Here is a 13,354-nt window from a genome sequence, read left to right as displayed (position 1 = left end):
ATGTAGATTCTGATAATCAGTGTCAAATCCCGAACGTCCACGTAAATATTTAAATAAGTAAGGCATTTAATTTTTTAAAAACCACAAGAAATTGTTTGTTTTTTTAACAAAAATTAAAAAAATTAAAAAAGGACAACTTAGTCTTATAAATAAATTTCCCTATTTAAAAAACAAACCTGTACGTACAAATTTCGTGTTATATTTCTGTATGATGCTGTACTTAAAAGGAGTGTATATTGTAATTACATACTTTTAATACGCGTATTTATTTCTATTAAAAACTGAATGAGCTTTAACGTAGAATATTTTGTTTACAGTATGGATATTGTTTTGTGTCCCTGGCTATCTTGACAGTTATCTATCAAATACCCAGTAAGCTTTTTTTTAAATAGCATCATCAGCAGGATTGATTTTATATTCAAAACAGTTCTGGTTCTAAAAACCCAGGATCTCTTTTTATCCTTCGATGTCCATTATGATTTTTAAAATATAAAATGAGTTATTACTGTGATTATTGTACTGCATTGATATCAATATCACAGTGCAATAGAGATGTTTGGTAGTTGGTAAGGAACCATATTGAATATTTAATTTCTACAATGGAGAGATCTTGATAGATTTTTTATATGGTTATCATTTATCATAAAGAATATGTGTTGGGAAATATCAGGGTATGTTTACCTTATGTATCAAGCCATGCAACATGCAAGCAATACGTGATATGATCGGATTTACCCCGCCATGGTAAAGAGGCCTCCCCTTCGATTATATCGGCGATTATCCCGCTCAGCTTATCCACGGATCCTGAACGAAAATTGGATGATGGAGGACGATGGATCGATTTTCAAGGAGCACGTACTTCCCACAAAGACATCACACGAAAGACTGAAGCTGAAGCGGGCCTCCGGCAAGCGAAACGGGCCGATCCCCCACCGTCCCTACCTTCAGTCTCCCTCCGCTGAACCGACGAGGGACTACAATGCCGAATCGAAAAAAGCGATTTTTCACTCTGAATTTCCGAGCATCTGCCTTCCTTTGACGAGGCCGATGCACGGAACGTGCCTTTCAGAAATTATAGACTTGATTATGACGACTTTATGTTTACGCCAAAAAAGTCCCTATGACATGAGAATATATAACAATGATCATTCATCCCCTAATTAGGACCCACTGCTCATTACCACAAATCAACTGATAATGTAAGTGGACGGAAACATATTCAACGTCATTACATCATAACTCTAATGATCATCAACACATTAGAAATTTCACATTATTTCTTATATTTAATTCCTTGTCATGAATGAAAAAAATTATCCATGTGAAGGATACAATATCTTCGAGCAATTTGAAGTAAAGTATTTTTTAAGGACTGCAATCCCAAAAGATGAATTGTGGAGCCCCTATAAATTATAGCCAAGCCTTGGAAAGCCTTTTTCTTATAAGACTAAGCACTTTCCTTGGTACCTCTTTGCGGACCTCTTTTGGTACCAGGAATGTCCTCTACGAAAGTGGCTATACCGTAACCAGGCTAATGCTTCACATTCACAGAGAAAAGTGCCCAGGTCTCTGGTTCCACCTGAGAGACTCAGAATGATTGTGAGAGAGAGGAGTTCCTTCGCCTTTCTTGTTGAGACATTTATAAATCTCTTAGCTTCCCTCATACCTGGTGGGTTCGTCCAGTGCTTGAGTTTTTCTTTCCCAAGGCATTTTCCCAGTTCCGTCTTAAGGTACAATAAACCAGAAGGCTGCAGTGCTTGGTGAGCTCAGACCCCGCTTCGTAGTATCTATCCTATTGCACCTAGTTGTGGTTCCGATCCCATGTGTGAGAGGGCTGCCCCTTTATTCGGCTAATTGGTCAGCATGTTCATTTCCTTCTATGCCTTCATGTCAGGGAACCTACTATAAAGTAAACTTGTTTGGTTTTCCCAGTCATTATGTAATTTAGGTACTCCCAGAGAAGTTTGGAGGTTAAAGCATACGTATTTGGTGCCTTTATCGCTGCCTGACTATCTGAGAGTATGTAAATCTGTGAACCTTTGACATTTTTCTTTAATAACACCTGTACCGAGTTGCCGATGCTATCATGGACTAAAGCTTGGAAGCTTCTGGAGACCAAGAGGATTTGCTAAGGTGCAGTTAGGCCCACATATTCTAGTCTTAGTTCTAATCTCTTGACACAGTTACCTTCAAGTCATCAGTGGCCCCTTCTAATCGTTATCACAAAGATGCAGGGGTCCCACAAGGAAGTAACTTACGACCCATCCAGTACACAGTAAACATGGCAAGGACGTTGATTCCACCCCATAATGACTGTCATTTAAAAGGCTGTGACCCACGAACGGCACAAGAAGCAAAGAGTCGTCTTCAACATACGGACCCTGTCATCTGATTGTCTCAAACCGAACCGGCACCCATCTACAAAGAACAACCCCCATCATTCAAGTGTCCGAGTGAGATGCTGATTTGCGAATAAACGCCTTTGTACTCGACTTCTCCAGTTGTAGAGAACCTGATGCTGGACGTCTAGAGACTAGCCTATTCTCACGGAGCATTCTAATCATCACAGACCGATGGGTTTATGTTTCCATAATTTCTGCGTGTCTTAAATGCTTATGATCTGCATAGGAAGTTTCTGTTTAAGGTGAGCTTGCAATAAAATTTTTGGGTGGTATTTTTCACAGTCTCGTGTATCCAAGAGATTTCAGTTTTGTTTTGTAGTTTTTCTGGCTTGGTTTTTGAGATATGAGGTCACAACCCTTAAGAAATTGTTTTGGATAGTTTGCATTTTCACAAAAATAGATATGCAGGTGAAACTCCGTACAGGACTTGCATACATTAACATTGGTTGAACTACTACAGTGTAAATGAGACGCTTTTACAGATTCTTTTGATAAGTCTGATATTTGTTTAGCTTTAGCAATCTTGTTCGTAATGTGAGGACCAAAAGTAAGTTTGCTGTCCAAAGTTAAATCAAGGTAAGTTACTTTATCGGACCAAGGGATAAAGATTCCATTTATCTTAATTGCTTCCCTTACTGTGGGGCGCCTTCTTGAGAACAGAATTGCTTCACATTTGCGTATATTAATAAATTTTAACTTCTATCTTTGACAGAAAACTTATTTTATTAATTCCCTCGTTTAGGCTTTTTTCAATTGCACTTGTTCTCCAACATTAAATCACTTTAGACGACGCGCTATGTCATCTGCGTACATTGCTAATTGGCATAATTTTACTCTGGGTATAGAATTAAGGAAGAATGTAAAAACACAAGGACCCAAGATGGATCCCTGCGACACTCCTGCTGCTATGCGCTGGGGAGACCTGGCTCCGCTTCTTCGGAAGAATCTTTCATTTAGATAGGAGTGCTCTACAAGGTATGCAATTAAAAAGCAAGAAATGATGAAAATAGAGAAGAACAAGCACGTTCAAAAACAAGCTCATATAATCTAGTATTAATCTCTAATCTCTAATTAATCTCTATAATCTAGTATTAATCTGGCCATTCAAATAAGTAAAACATCTATAAAACCCGCAATGTTTAAAAGATTTCACAAGTACTATGGTTTTTTTTCGAACTAGGATTTAAACATTTTTCAAGTCTTGTTACTCAACACGTCTTTGAAACGAAACTATTTCAAATATCTTTGGCCAAGTGTAGAACAAAATCTTGCTAAGGTCAAGAAAACCATTAGGAGAATTGTCACTTATTTGGATGTCGTATATGGCTTATCCTAAACACAGACTCGCACTTCAGCTTAAAGGACTGAATAAGCTTGGGTCCTAATTGCCAGATGGTTAATTTCCGGAAAGAAGTTTTAAAAACTACCCTGCGCTCTTTTAAAAAGTGAATTGGATCTAATCTAATTTAACCGTTACAAAAAGGGAAATTTAAAAGGTTCGTAATGGAAGGAAGCTATAATGCAACAGTGAAAACTACATTTAAAATTAATTACTTGCCTTTATTCCAGGAAGTGAGTCTCAATTGGGGATTGAACGATAACCGATTAGTACTTAAAATAATTTTTAAAAAATTATGAGCTTATAGGTTAGATCATCTGACCCTTCTGGACGCACGATTACTGGCACGACGACAATATGGCATCACAAAATTCACAAGAATGTGCCGGTTAAAAGGAAATCCGAAATTCTTGGATGTCAAGAGAGGGAAGGATCGCGCCAGCATTTTAAATTTTGTAAACAACAAAATAACACCGTATCAATCGTTGAATATAATTTATTTAAATATTAAATATTATAAACATAATAATTACACGGGTTAATTAACTAGGGGATTGATTACCAAGTACATACTTACGATCATGTCATAAAAATTCTTTTTTTATCAAAATAAATATTAACAAAATGGACGGAAATTATTTGAAAAAAGAATATCTGGCCAGAAATCAGACGCCACATTCCGGACCGTATCCACAACACTAGCCACAGTTTTAGCTGGTTTAAATGAGGACATTTGTCATTGATACATAAACAGAAGGTTAATCAATGAAATGAAAAAGAAAATAATTAACAAATCACTAATTACTATATAAAATAAATAAAACGTTTGAGTCAAATATTACTTGTATTTACTATTATTAATGAAATTTTGTACTCAATATCGGTGGTTTAATTACAATCGCTTGTATGATAGTGCTAACTGTTGACAATTGACGATAATTATAAATATTGTTGCTTGCATTATGCTAAATTTAGACTAAATGTGTATTGGCTTGTATGGGATAACAGGTTGGAAATTGCTCCTCTTGCGTTGATCACCGCTTGTGTTCGACGTGGTGTCGGTTTTGTGAGGATTTAATGTAGTGCTGTGAAATATTTTCATACTCCTCCTCCAACAGCGCTATTCTTAATTCTTACAAATTCTCTTGCACCTGACCTTTTACCCTCCTTGACAACTCGTCACAAAGGTGTTCGATAGGGTTAGTCAGGACTATATGCTGGCCACTCCAAACAATGAATTAAAACCAGTTACAAGTAATCACCGACGATCCTAGCTGTCTGAGGCCTTACATAAAAATAAAATCGGCGCCAATTAGTGGCATATAAGGAACAACTTCTGACAACACAACTTCAATGTATCGAGCAGCTGTTAGGGAACTCTCGATGAAGATCAAGTTTGCGCGACCTTCCATAAAAATGCCTGTCCAATCCATAACACTACCAACTCCATAGCTTCTCCGGAGAGAAAATGTTGCTGGAATGTATCCCCTGTTCTTTTCCAAACCCTCTTTCGGCCGTCATAAGACCTCAAACCAAACCTTGACTCATCCGAAAATAAGATTTTCGTCCAATCTTGTCCAATTGATGTGATTTCTTGTGCCTTGTGAGAAGTTTGGGACCAGTGGCAGGCCATCTTGCACGTATCCATCTTCTGAAAGGCTTCGCCTTACACATTGTAAACTAACATTAACATTTCTAACTTGCTGAAGTTGTTGCTTGATTTCAATATTGAATAGAATTAATTCACTATTTTCGTGGTCCGCTTGACCAATTAATACGAGACAATTAATTAAGGTTTTTAGTTGAGATGAAAAAAAGTTAATGTCACGAGAGGGATTCGAACACACGACCTTCGGCTAGATACGCCGTTGCTCTACCACCTGAGCTATCGTGACCTCGATCCACTCGGACATCAACTCCCCATCTCAATCCCACCTTATGAGTTTTCCCTCCTTTTGCCATTTTTCAATTGTCGTGTAATCGGTTTTGATTCTCGACGACAATTGAAATGGCGACGGAGAGCTTTAGTGAAGTGTACTTCATTTTTAAATAATTAATTCACTANAGTCAGGACTATATGCTGGCCACTCCAAACAATGAATTAAAACCAGTTACAAGTAATCACCGACGATCCTAGCTGTCTGAGGCCTTACATAAAAATAAAACCGGCGCCAATTAGTGACATATAAAGAACAACTTCTGACAACACAACTTCAATGTATGAGCAGCAGCTGAGGGAACTCTCGATGAAGATCAAGTTTGCGCGACCTTCCTTAAAAATGCCTGCCCAATCCATAACACTACCACCTCCATAGCTTCTCCGGAGTGAAAATGTTGCTGGAATGTATCCCCTGTTCTTTTCCAAACCCTCTTTCGGCCGTCATAAGACCTCAAACCAAACCTTGACACATCCGAAAATAAGATTTTAGTCCAATCTTGTCCAATTGATGTGATTTCTTGTGCCTTGTCAGAAGTTTGGGACCAGTGGCAGGCCATCTTGCACGTAATCCATCTTTTGAAAGTCTTCGCCTTACATTAACATTTCTAACTTGCTGAAGTTGTTGCTTGATTGAACTTGAAAAATGGCAAAAGGAGGGAAAACTCATAAGGTGGGGTTGAGATGGGGAGTTGATGTCCGAGTGGATCGAGGTCACGATAGCTCAGGTGGTAGAGCAACGGCGTATCTGGCCGAAGGTCGTGGGTTCGAATCCCTCTCGTGCCATTAACTTTTTTTCATCTCAACTAAAAACCTTAATTAATTGAATAGAATGTCGATTACGGAGTACGTAAAAAACGATCTCTCTGAGATGTGACACGATGGCGACCTGATCCATGCCTTCTTGAGTAACTTCCATTGTCTTGGTAACGATGGAAAACCCTTCGGACAGTTGTTCAACTCTGTTATAGCAAGTCAGAAATGCTTGACTTCTTCCATCTTCCAACAGTTCCATCTGGCCGAATCTGCATTACTTACAACCATTACTCGAACAAATTTGGAACTTAAAAATGGCACAACTTAAAAAAATCAAACTATAGGAACGTTAGAAACACAATTTACAGAAAAGCATAGAAGAGATTGACTATTCAAAGACTTATTTACAAAATCCAATGGTAAACACAGGTTGCAGATTTTTATCTGTGATTTATTTACCTCTAATCCTTTAAAAGATCAAATATTGTTGTATGATAATCAATGGCGGATTGTCTAAGAGACAATTAAAAATATTAAAGGTGGTCACCTTTTATTGCCTCTCAGTGCAGGCAGATCAATGTGTCTGTATATTAAAATCAGCAAAAATAGGCAGATCAGGATGATCTGAGATGATCCTACTGAAAATACATTCACTAGCAGACCTGAGCCAAATATCCCACAATATTTCATCAACTTTTATCTTTCAACGTGAGATAGGACAAACTCAACACTAAAGATCATAAAAGACCAAAAATCGTTTGTTAGACCAAAATAAACAGCGTTTGACCGCGCATAATGTATTCTTTACATTTTTTAACGTGCATAATTTTTTGTTTTGCGGTCGTATTTATGAGGGAAAATCGTGAAACGTTAGTAAATACCCAAAAACTTCTAAACTCTTAAAAACAGTTGCATTTTTTTTTTTAATTTAAAGATAATTCCAATAATCTTTTTGCATCTTGCAAGGGAAGGGGGATAGGAAATACTATACCATCTTGAGATGAGTATAAAGACAGAACGTCACAAAGAAACATTGAATTCACAGACACCGAAGGGACCTGGGAGTAATCCCTCAGCGATGTAACACTCAATTCGACACAAATAGTTTCAAATTCCAATTCATATGTAGGCAAAATGTCATGTTTATATAAAATAAAATTGAACTTCACTGTCTCCAAATACGCTTTTAACAGGGGGAGGGAGTTTTTTCTTTTCCCAGTATTTTTTGGTGAGGATACTAATCAATCGTTGCAATTTTTTAAAATTGTAAATTTTGAATAATTGTTTCAAAATCCTGAACGATGGAACAGTGTTTTTCTCTTTTTTTCAAATTGGCCTTATCCCTGATCTTTCAATTTAAAAGTCTAATGGAGATCCTTCCCTAGCTAGTCTTTCTATTTAAACCTTCTCTAGCTTTGTTCTTTCAAATGGAAGACAAAGATCCACTTGTCCTAAGGTACATTTTTACAGTATATAAGGCTTCTCATGGAAGGTGTCCACCCCTCCTATATTCCTTAATTTTGGTCTGATTTTGGTATTTTTTATATTATTATTTATATTTTGCGTTATGAAGGCTAATTTTTGGATGTTTCATCGGTTCCTCACATAACATTTTGTGTCATTTTTTTAAACATAAAATATACCTTACTTAACTTTTTTTTACCGCGGTAGCCGAGTGGTTAGCATGAGAGACTCTCGCGCCGTGGTCGTGGGTTCGATTCCCACCGTCGCCTCTGGCCCTTTTTTCACGATAACCCCCCCCAAAAAAAAAAAATTCAAAACTAGATCATTTTTAAGAATTTGTCGAGTTGGTCCGGGTTTGATATCTTAATTTTTGTAGCATTTACCGAAATGAGAGTTTTTTTTCGACGAAACTTTCACTAGTTAAACTTTCGGCTAGTTACAATAAACACTACTGCAGAAAACCTGAATTACCTATTTACTAAAATTGGCAATTTTCTGCGCAAAAAAAAATTATGGATATGGATAATAGAAAGCCCAGAAAAAAAAAATATTTTTCCTGTGTTAAAGTAAAAGTTGGAATTGCTTTTTCTCCATATTCAGTTTACATAAATAAAGCCAGAAGTCATCTGAAAATTCTATTGAAATAAAAATATAAACCTCTGACAGTTCCGATACATGTTTAATATTGGTGCTGCAGTTTGCAAGGGACCTGTTACTTCATTTCACCGATCAAATCGGTCCACCTCGTCTCGCTGGTTTAGTCTCCCAAGCACGTTTTGATACATCCTCTATACAGTTACCATTTCTGCCAATACATCAATATGAACGACCAATCAATATGAAATAACGCACTTAATCACTTAATTTACTGTTTATTTATTTATCCCTTTAGATGGAATATGGTATGGACATTGAAACTATTATATATATATATTCATCTTCTTTAATTGCAACGATTAAAAACTTGTTTACCAAATTTAATTGTAAATTTATCCCTTAATGGATAATTTGTAATACCGAAAAGGTCAAAGGGTTACAAATTATTGATGGTTCTCTGGGTTACAAATTACCTCAACTGTTTACAATACGACTTTATGTCTTAGAAAACTTTACTTTGTCGTTAACATAATCCCTTGTAAATATTCATGATCTCTACCTGTATAAAAAACCGGTTTTACAAGAGAGTTAATTAATTTACAGTTAACTCCAGACGTACTTGCCCGCCGCAGAAATCTTTTTGCAAATGGGTAGCTAGGAAATTAGATTTCTTTTCGGTTTTTCCCTATTTTTCCACCGCGTTCCGTATTCAATTGACGCCCGTCAAAAAGCAGATAAGTCGTCAATAGATTCTGAAACACTCCGTGTTCGTATTAACTATAATTGCTGGACCCGGGATAGTTTAACTGGCCAGTTTACAAATCGTCTCAAACGAATTGCTGCCTCAGTAGAATCGGCAAGTTCAAATTCCTAAAGAATGACACCCACATAATCGTATCACTCATTCCTAACAAGAGACAACTGAAAATTACTGCCCTGCTAGGAAGGGTAAATGCCTAATTGATGTGATTGTTTGCCATGGTTTTTCAAGCAAATAAGTATGAAAGAAAGAATTACAAGGTTGTTCAATTGTTTATGTTGTAATTAATGATTATAGTCATAAACAAATCACAATGAAAAACAATTTATTTGCCAATCAGAATGAATATGCTAGAAAATCAGTAGCTATAGCTAGTATCAGTTTCTTAATTTTTTATGAATCTGTACAAAGTTATATAACTGAAAAAAAATTCACTTCATAAATACCCTTAAAGACAAAAACCGGACTCTCGTATTTTGTCGTTTATTTCAAACTATATATATTTTTATTGCTATATTAATTACAACATATTTATTTCAATGTAAACCAATTAAACAAGATCAGGAATTCATGAGTTTTAATAAAAACTTTGAAAGAAAATTCACCAAAATACTGGAAAATCATTCATCCTAATGATAGATTAAAATTTAACTAATAGCTTTTTTCCCTAATTTTGGTCTTAATAAAGCTTAGTCCCAACTCTGGCCTCGCGGAGGGGCTTAATTCTTCTAGACATCGAGTAAATAAAAGCCACCGGATTTCGACTTTTGAAACAGATCCCCGTTCTTCAACAGGAGCGGTTTGAAGTTGTTAACATTTGTTGGAAGCAACGAACCATGTCTAACCCGTCTCTCACAGCTTCCAGTAGAACTAATTCAATGTACCTTAGTGCAGTCAATGATCCAATCTTTATGTTAATCACTACGGTACGGGCAAGGACCCATCGCATGAATCCATTAGTTCAGCAATACTATCTAGCAGCTAATATAGTATTTTACATTGACAAACGACATACGTGGAACCACACATGCGACTCAAAAGGCAAGTTTAAACAGAGGCTTCAGGCTTCTTAAAAGGCTGCTGGGCAAAAGACCGAATTGGGCCTTGCGAAACAAAAGTCTTCATCCCATTCTTCAACGCAAACGTTTGAACCTGTACAACATTTGTTGGAATCAAGCGAACGATGTCTAACCCATCTCAATATCATATACTAACTCTCTACATCCTTCAAGTAATGAATGACAACTCGAGCTACTTGCGATTGAACACTATCATGTATTAACACAAAATTATCCCCAATAAATGAAGTGAATGGTACCACAGCTTCCAGAAGAACTAACTCAATGTACATTAGTGCAGTCAAAGATCCAATCTTTATGTTAATCGGTCTGGTAAAAGAATGGACCCATGGCATGGTTCCATAGTACAGCAATACTATCTTGTTGTTACTATAGATATACTGGGTGTCCCAGTTCCTTCTGACGAAACTCAGGGAATCGATTCTACTCTTCGTTTGGAGCAAAAAATGCCCAGGAGAAAATTTTCGGAAAGTTCTCAATTTTTAAGATATTCGTCAATTTAGGTTTTTCAACTTTTCAACCTTACCGCTTACAACCTTAAAAACGCTTACAACTTTCAAAATATTAAGACTACAATAAATTTAATTACCATTTGGAACGCTGGAAAACCACACCATTTGAAAGAACGCTAAATTTGCTGTAAGATATTTTTATTTGCAATAATCTGAATGACTTAAAATGTTAGCCAATATCGGTTGGAACATGTCAAGATTACAAAATTTAAAATTTTGGTCATGATTGCACGTTCTATTGAGGTTACAAAAAAATACCTACAACTTGTCAAATTCCACAAAAACTTCTTCATCTAATATGATTTACGTTGATTTTTCAACTCTACTAGAACGTTATTTAAAACCCTGGATATATCAACGTAAAGCATATTAGATGAAGAAGTTTTCGTGGAATTTGACAAGTTGTAGGTATTTTTTTGTAACCTCAGTAGAACGTGCAATCATGACGAAAATATTAAATTTTGTAATTTTGACATGTTGCAACTGATATTGGCTAACATTTTATGTCATTCAGATTATTGCAAAGAAGTATCTTACAGCAAATTTAGGTTCTTTCAAATGGTGTAATTGGATTTGTTATAATCTCAACATTTTGGAAGTTGTAAGCGTTTTTATGTGGTATGGTAGTGAAAAGTTGAAAAAACCTAAATTGACGAATATCTCCAAAATAGAGAACTTCCGAAAATTTTCTCTTAGGCATTTTTCGCTCCAAACGAAGAGTAGAATCGATTCCCTGAGTTTCGTCACAAGGAACTGGGACACCCAGTATACTATATTATCTAGTGTTTTTCGCGGGTTCATTATTCATGTCAGGAGAACGTACTGACCAATTCATTTGCTAATCCCCACATCGAGCATTATCATGCATTAACCGTAGTTGTTCCCAATGTATGAACTATTGTTTCCCTAACCATCCCTCACGCTTGGCACATAAAGCAAAGCTTCTCCAAGCCTTCTCCACACACGATCACCACCATCTGATTGCCAAAAACCAAACTGGCACTCATCTGTGGAGGGAACAGCACCCCGCTGTTCCAGTGCTAGATGCTGATTAATGAATCAGCCTTACTACTCGATGCCTCTTCAGTAGAAGAGAATCTGATACGGGACGTCCACAGTCTAGGCTACTGTCACAAAGCCTTCTTGACTTTTAGAGCTCATTCATAAAGTACGGACCGTTTGGAGTTGATTACCTATCAAAGAAGCCGTTAAATGACGGTTCCTTAGTGCGGTAAAAGCAACAAAACATCGACCACTACCTTCTGATTGCCACAACGAATTGGCCAGCAGAAGCGTAGAAAAGCTCAAAACAGCTCTTGTTGAAGAATGGAGCAAAGAATTCTGTTTGACAAAACGAAATCCAGTCGCTTATTTACTCGGTGCTTAGGAGACTTATCCCCTCCGTGAGGTCAGAAAAGATACACGTTATTATGAGCAAAATTAGGTACTAAATTGTTAGTAAAATTTTAATCTATCATTAAATTATTTTCAGGTATTTTGTTGAATTTTCTTGAATTTAATAATTTTTACTAAAACTTGTGAATTTGTGATCTCGTTTAGTTTGGTTTTCGTTAAAATATGTATATTGTTATTAATATAATGATTAAAATAGTTTGAAATAAACAACAAAATACGGGTGTCCTGTTTTCCCCTCCCTTTGAGTGTATTATATGTATATATACAATAAATCAAAAATCCCATAAAATATGATTTATTTATTACTGTTATATATGTACTCGATTTTTATCTTCATCTGTCACATTTTCCAGGTTGCTCATAAGTTACCAATAACTAGGAGGCTATACTCATTGATTTTATTACATTTATTGCTGCTACTGGCAGAACTTTTATTGAATCAATTGGTTCAATCAATCAATCAATCAATCAACTGCACGTAATAACAGGGTAAATTATAGTGTTATAGTCAACCTTGAAAGAACAAATTTGTACAAACAAAATATATATAAAGTTGTTAGGCTTGATTTTCAGAGGTTCTTCCAAATCCATTGTTATTAGAATTTTTTTAAAGAATTATTAGTTATTTGCAAGTCCATAAATTGACTCATGGCTCGAATCAATCGGAATTGTCATAGTATTTTGCTAGACAGCAAACCCTAGGCTTGTTATTTAATTAAAAACAATATCGGTTAAACGTCGATGTCAAGTAAATAAATACGGCTGTTGAACTGGCGGATACAACATGCAATAAATTATTTAACAGCCGAGACAGTTGATATAAGATCAACGGACAGTAAATCAGGATGTGGACTTCGCGAATCTATCACTATAATCAGAGCTGTCCGTCGAGACGGGAGAAGAACCGTTTTAACTGTTGCGATTATTCTACCGGAGATTTAACGCAACTACGCAGTTTCAATAATAAAAAAAGGATAGTTTAAAAAAAAATCAGGCTGATAACAAATTTATAACCCACAAAACAAGCATATACTCCGTATCGACTACATTCAGCGATGGGCAGTAACTTACATATCTATGTAATCTTTTGGAT

General features: G+C 36.2%; 1 protein-coding gene and 1 long non-coding RNA gene across 3 annotated transcripts in view; one reads left to right on the top strand and one right to left on the bottom strand.

The window, feature by feature from the left end:
* Positions 1–898, bottom strand: part of LOC106670032 — an 89,018-nt gene extending 88,120 nt beyond the window's left edge. Inside the window, exon 1 of one of the 2 annotated variants that reach the window (XM_024227817.1) lies at positions 682–898. The gene's annotated coding sequence lies outside the window, so the exon portion shown is untranslated. The remainder of the gene's footprint in view (positions 1–681) is intronic. The other variant, XM_024227814.1, reaches the window with a different exon arrangement.
* The window catches only part of LOC112127225, a 79,972-nt gene that overhangs the window by 18,636 nt on the left and 47,982 nt on the right, over positions 1–13,354 (top strand). The gene's annotated exons all lie outside the window — the stretch shown is intronic.

Source organism: Cimex lectularius, unplaced genomic scaffold, assembly GCF_000648675.2.
Source record: "Cimex lectularius strain Harlan isolate CLEC.00 unplaced genomic scaffold, Clec_2.1 scaffold38, whole genome shotgun sequence".
Lineage (NCBI taxonomy): Eukaryota > Metazoa > Arthropoda > Insecta > Hemiptera > Cimicidae > Cimex > Cimex lectularius.
This window is presented reverse-complemented; position numbering and strand designations above follow the sequence as displayed.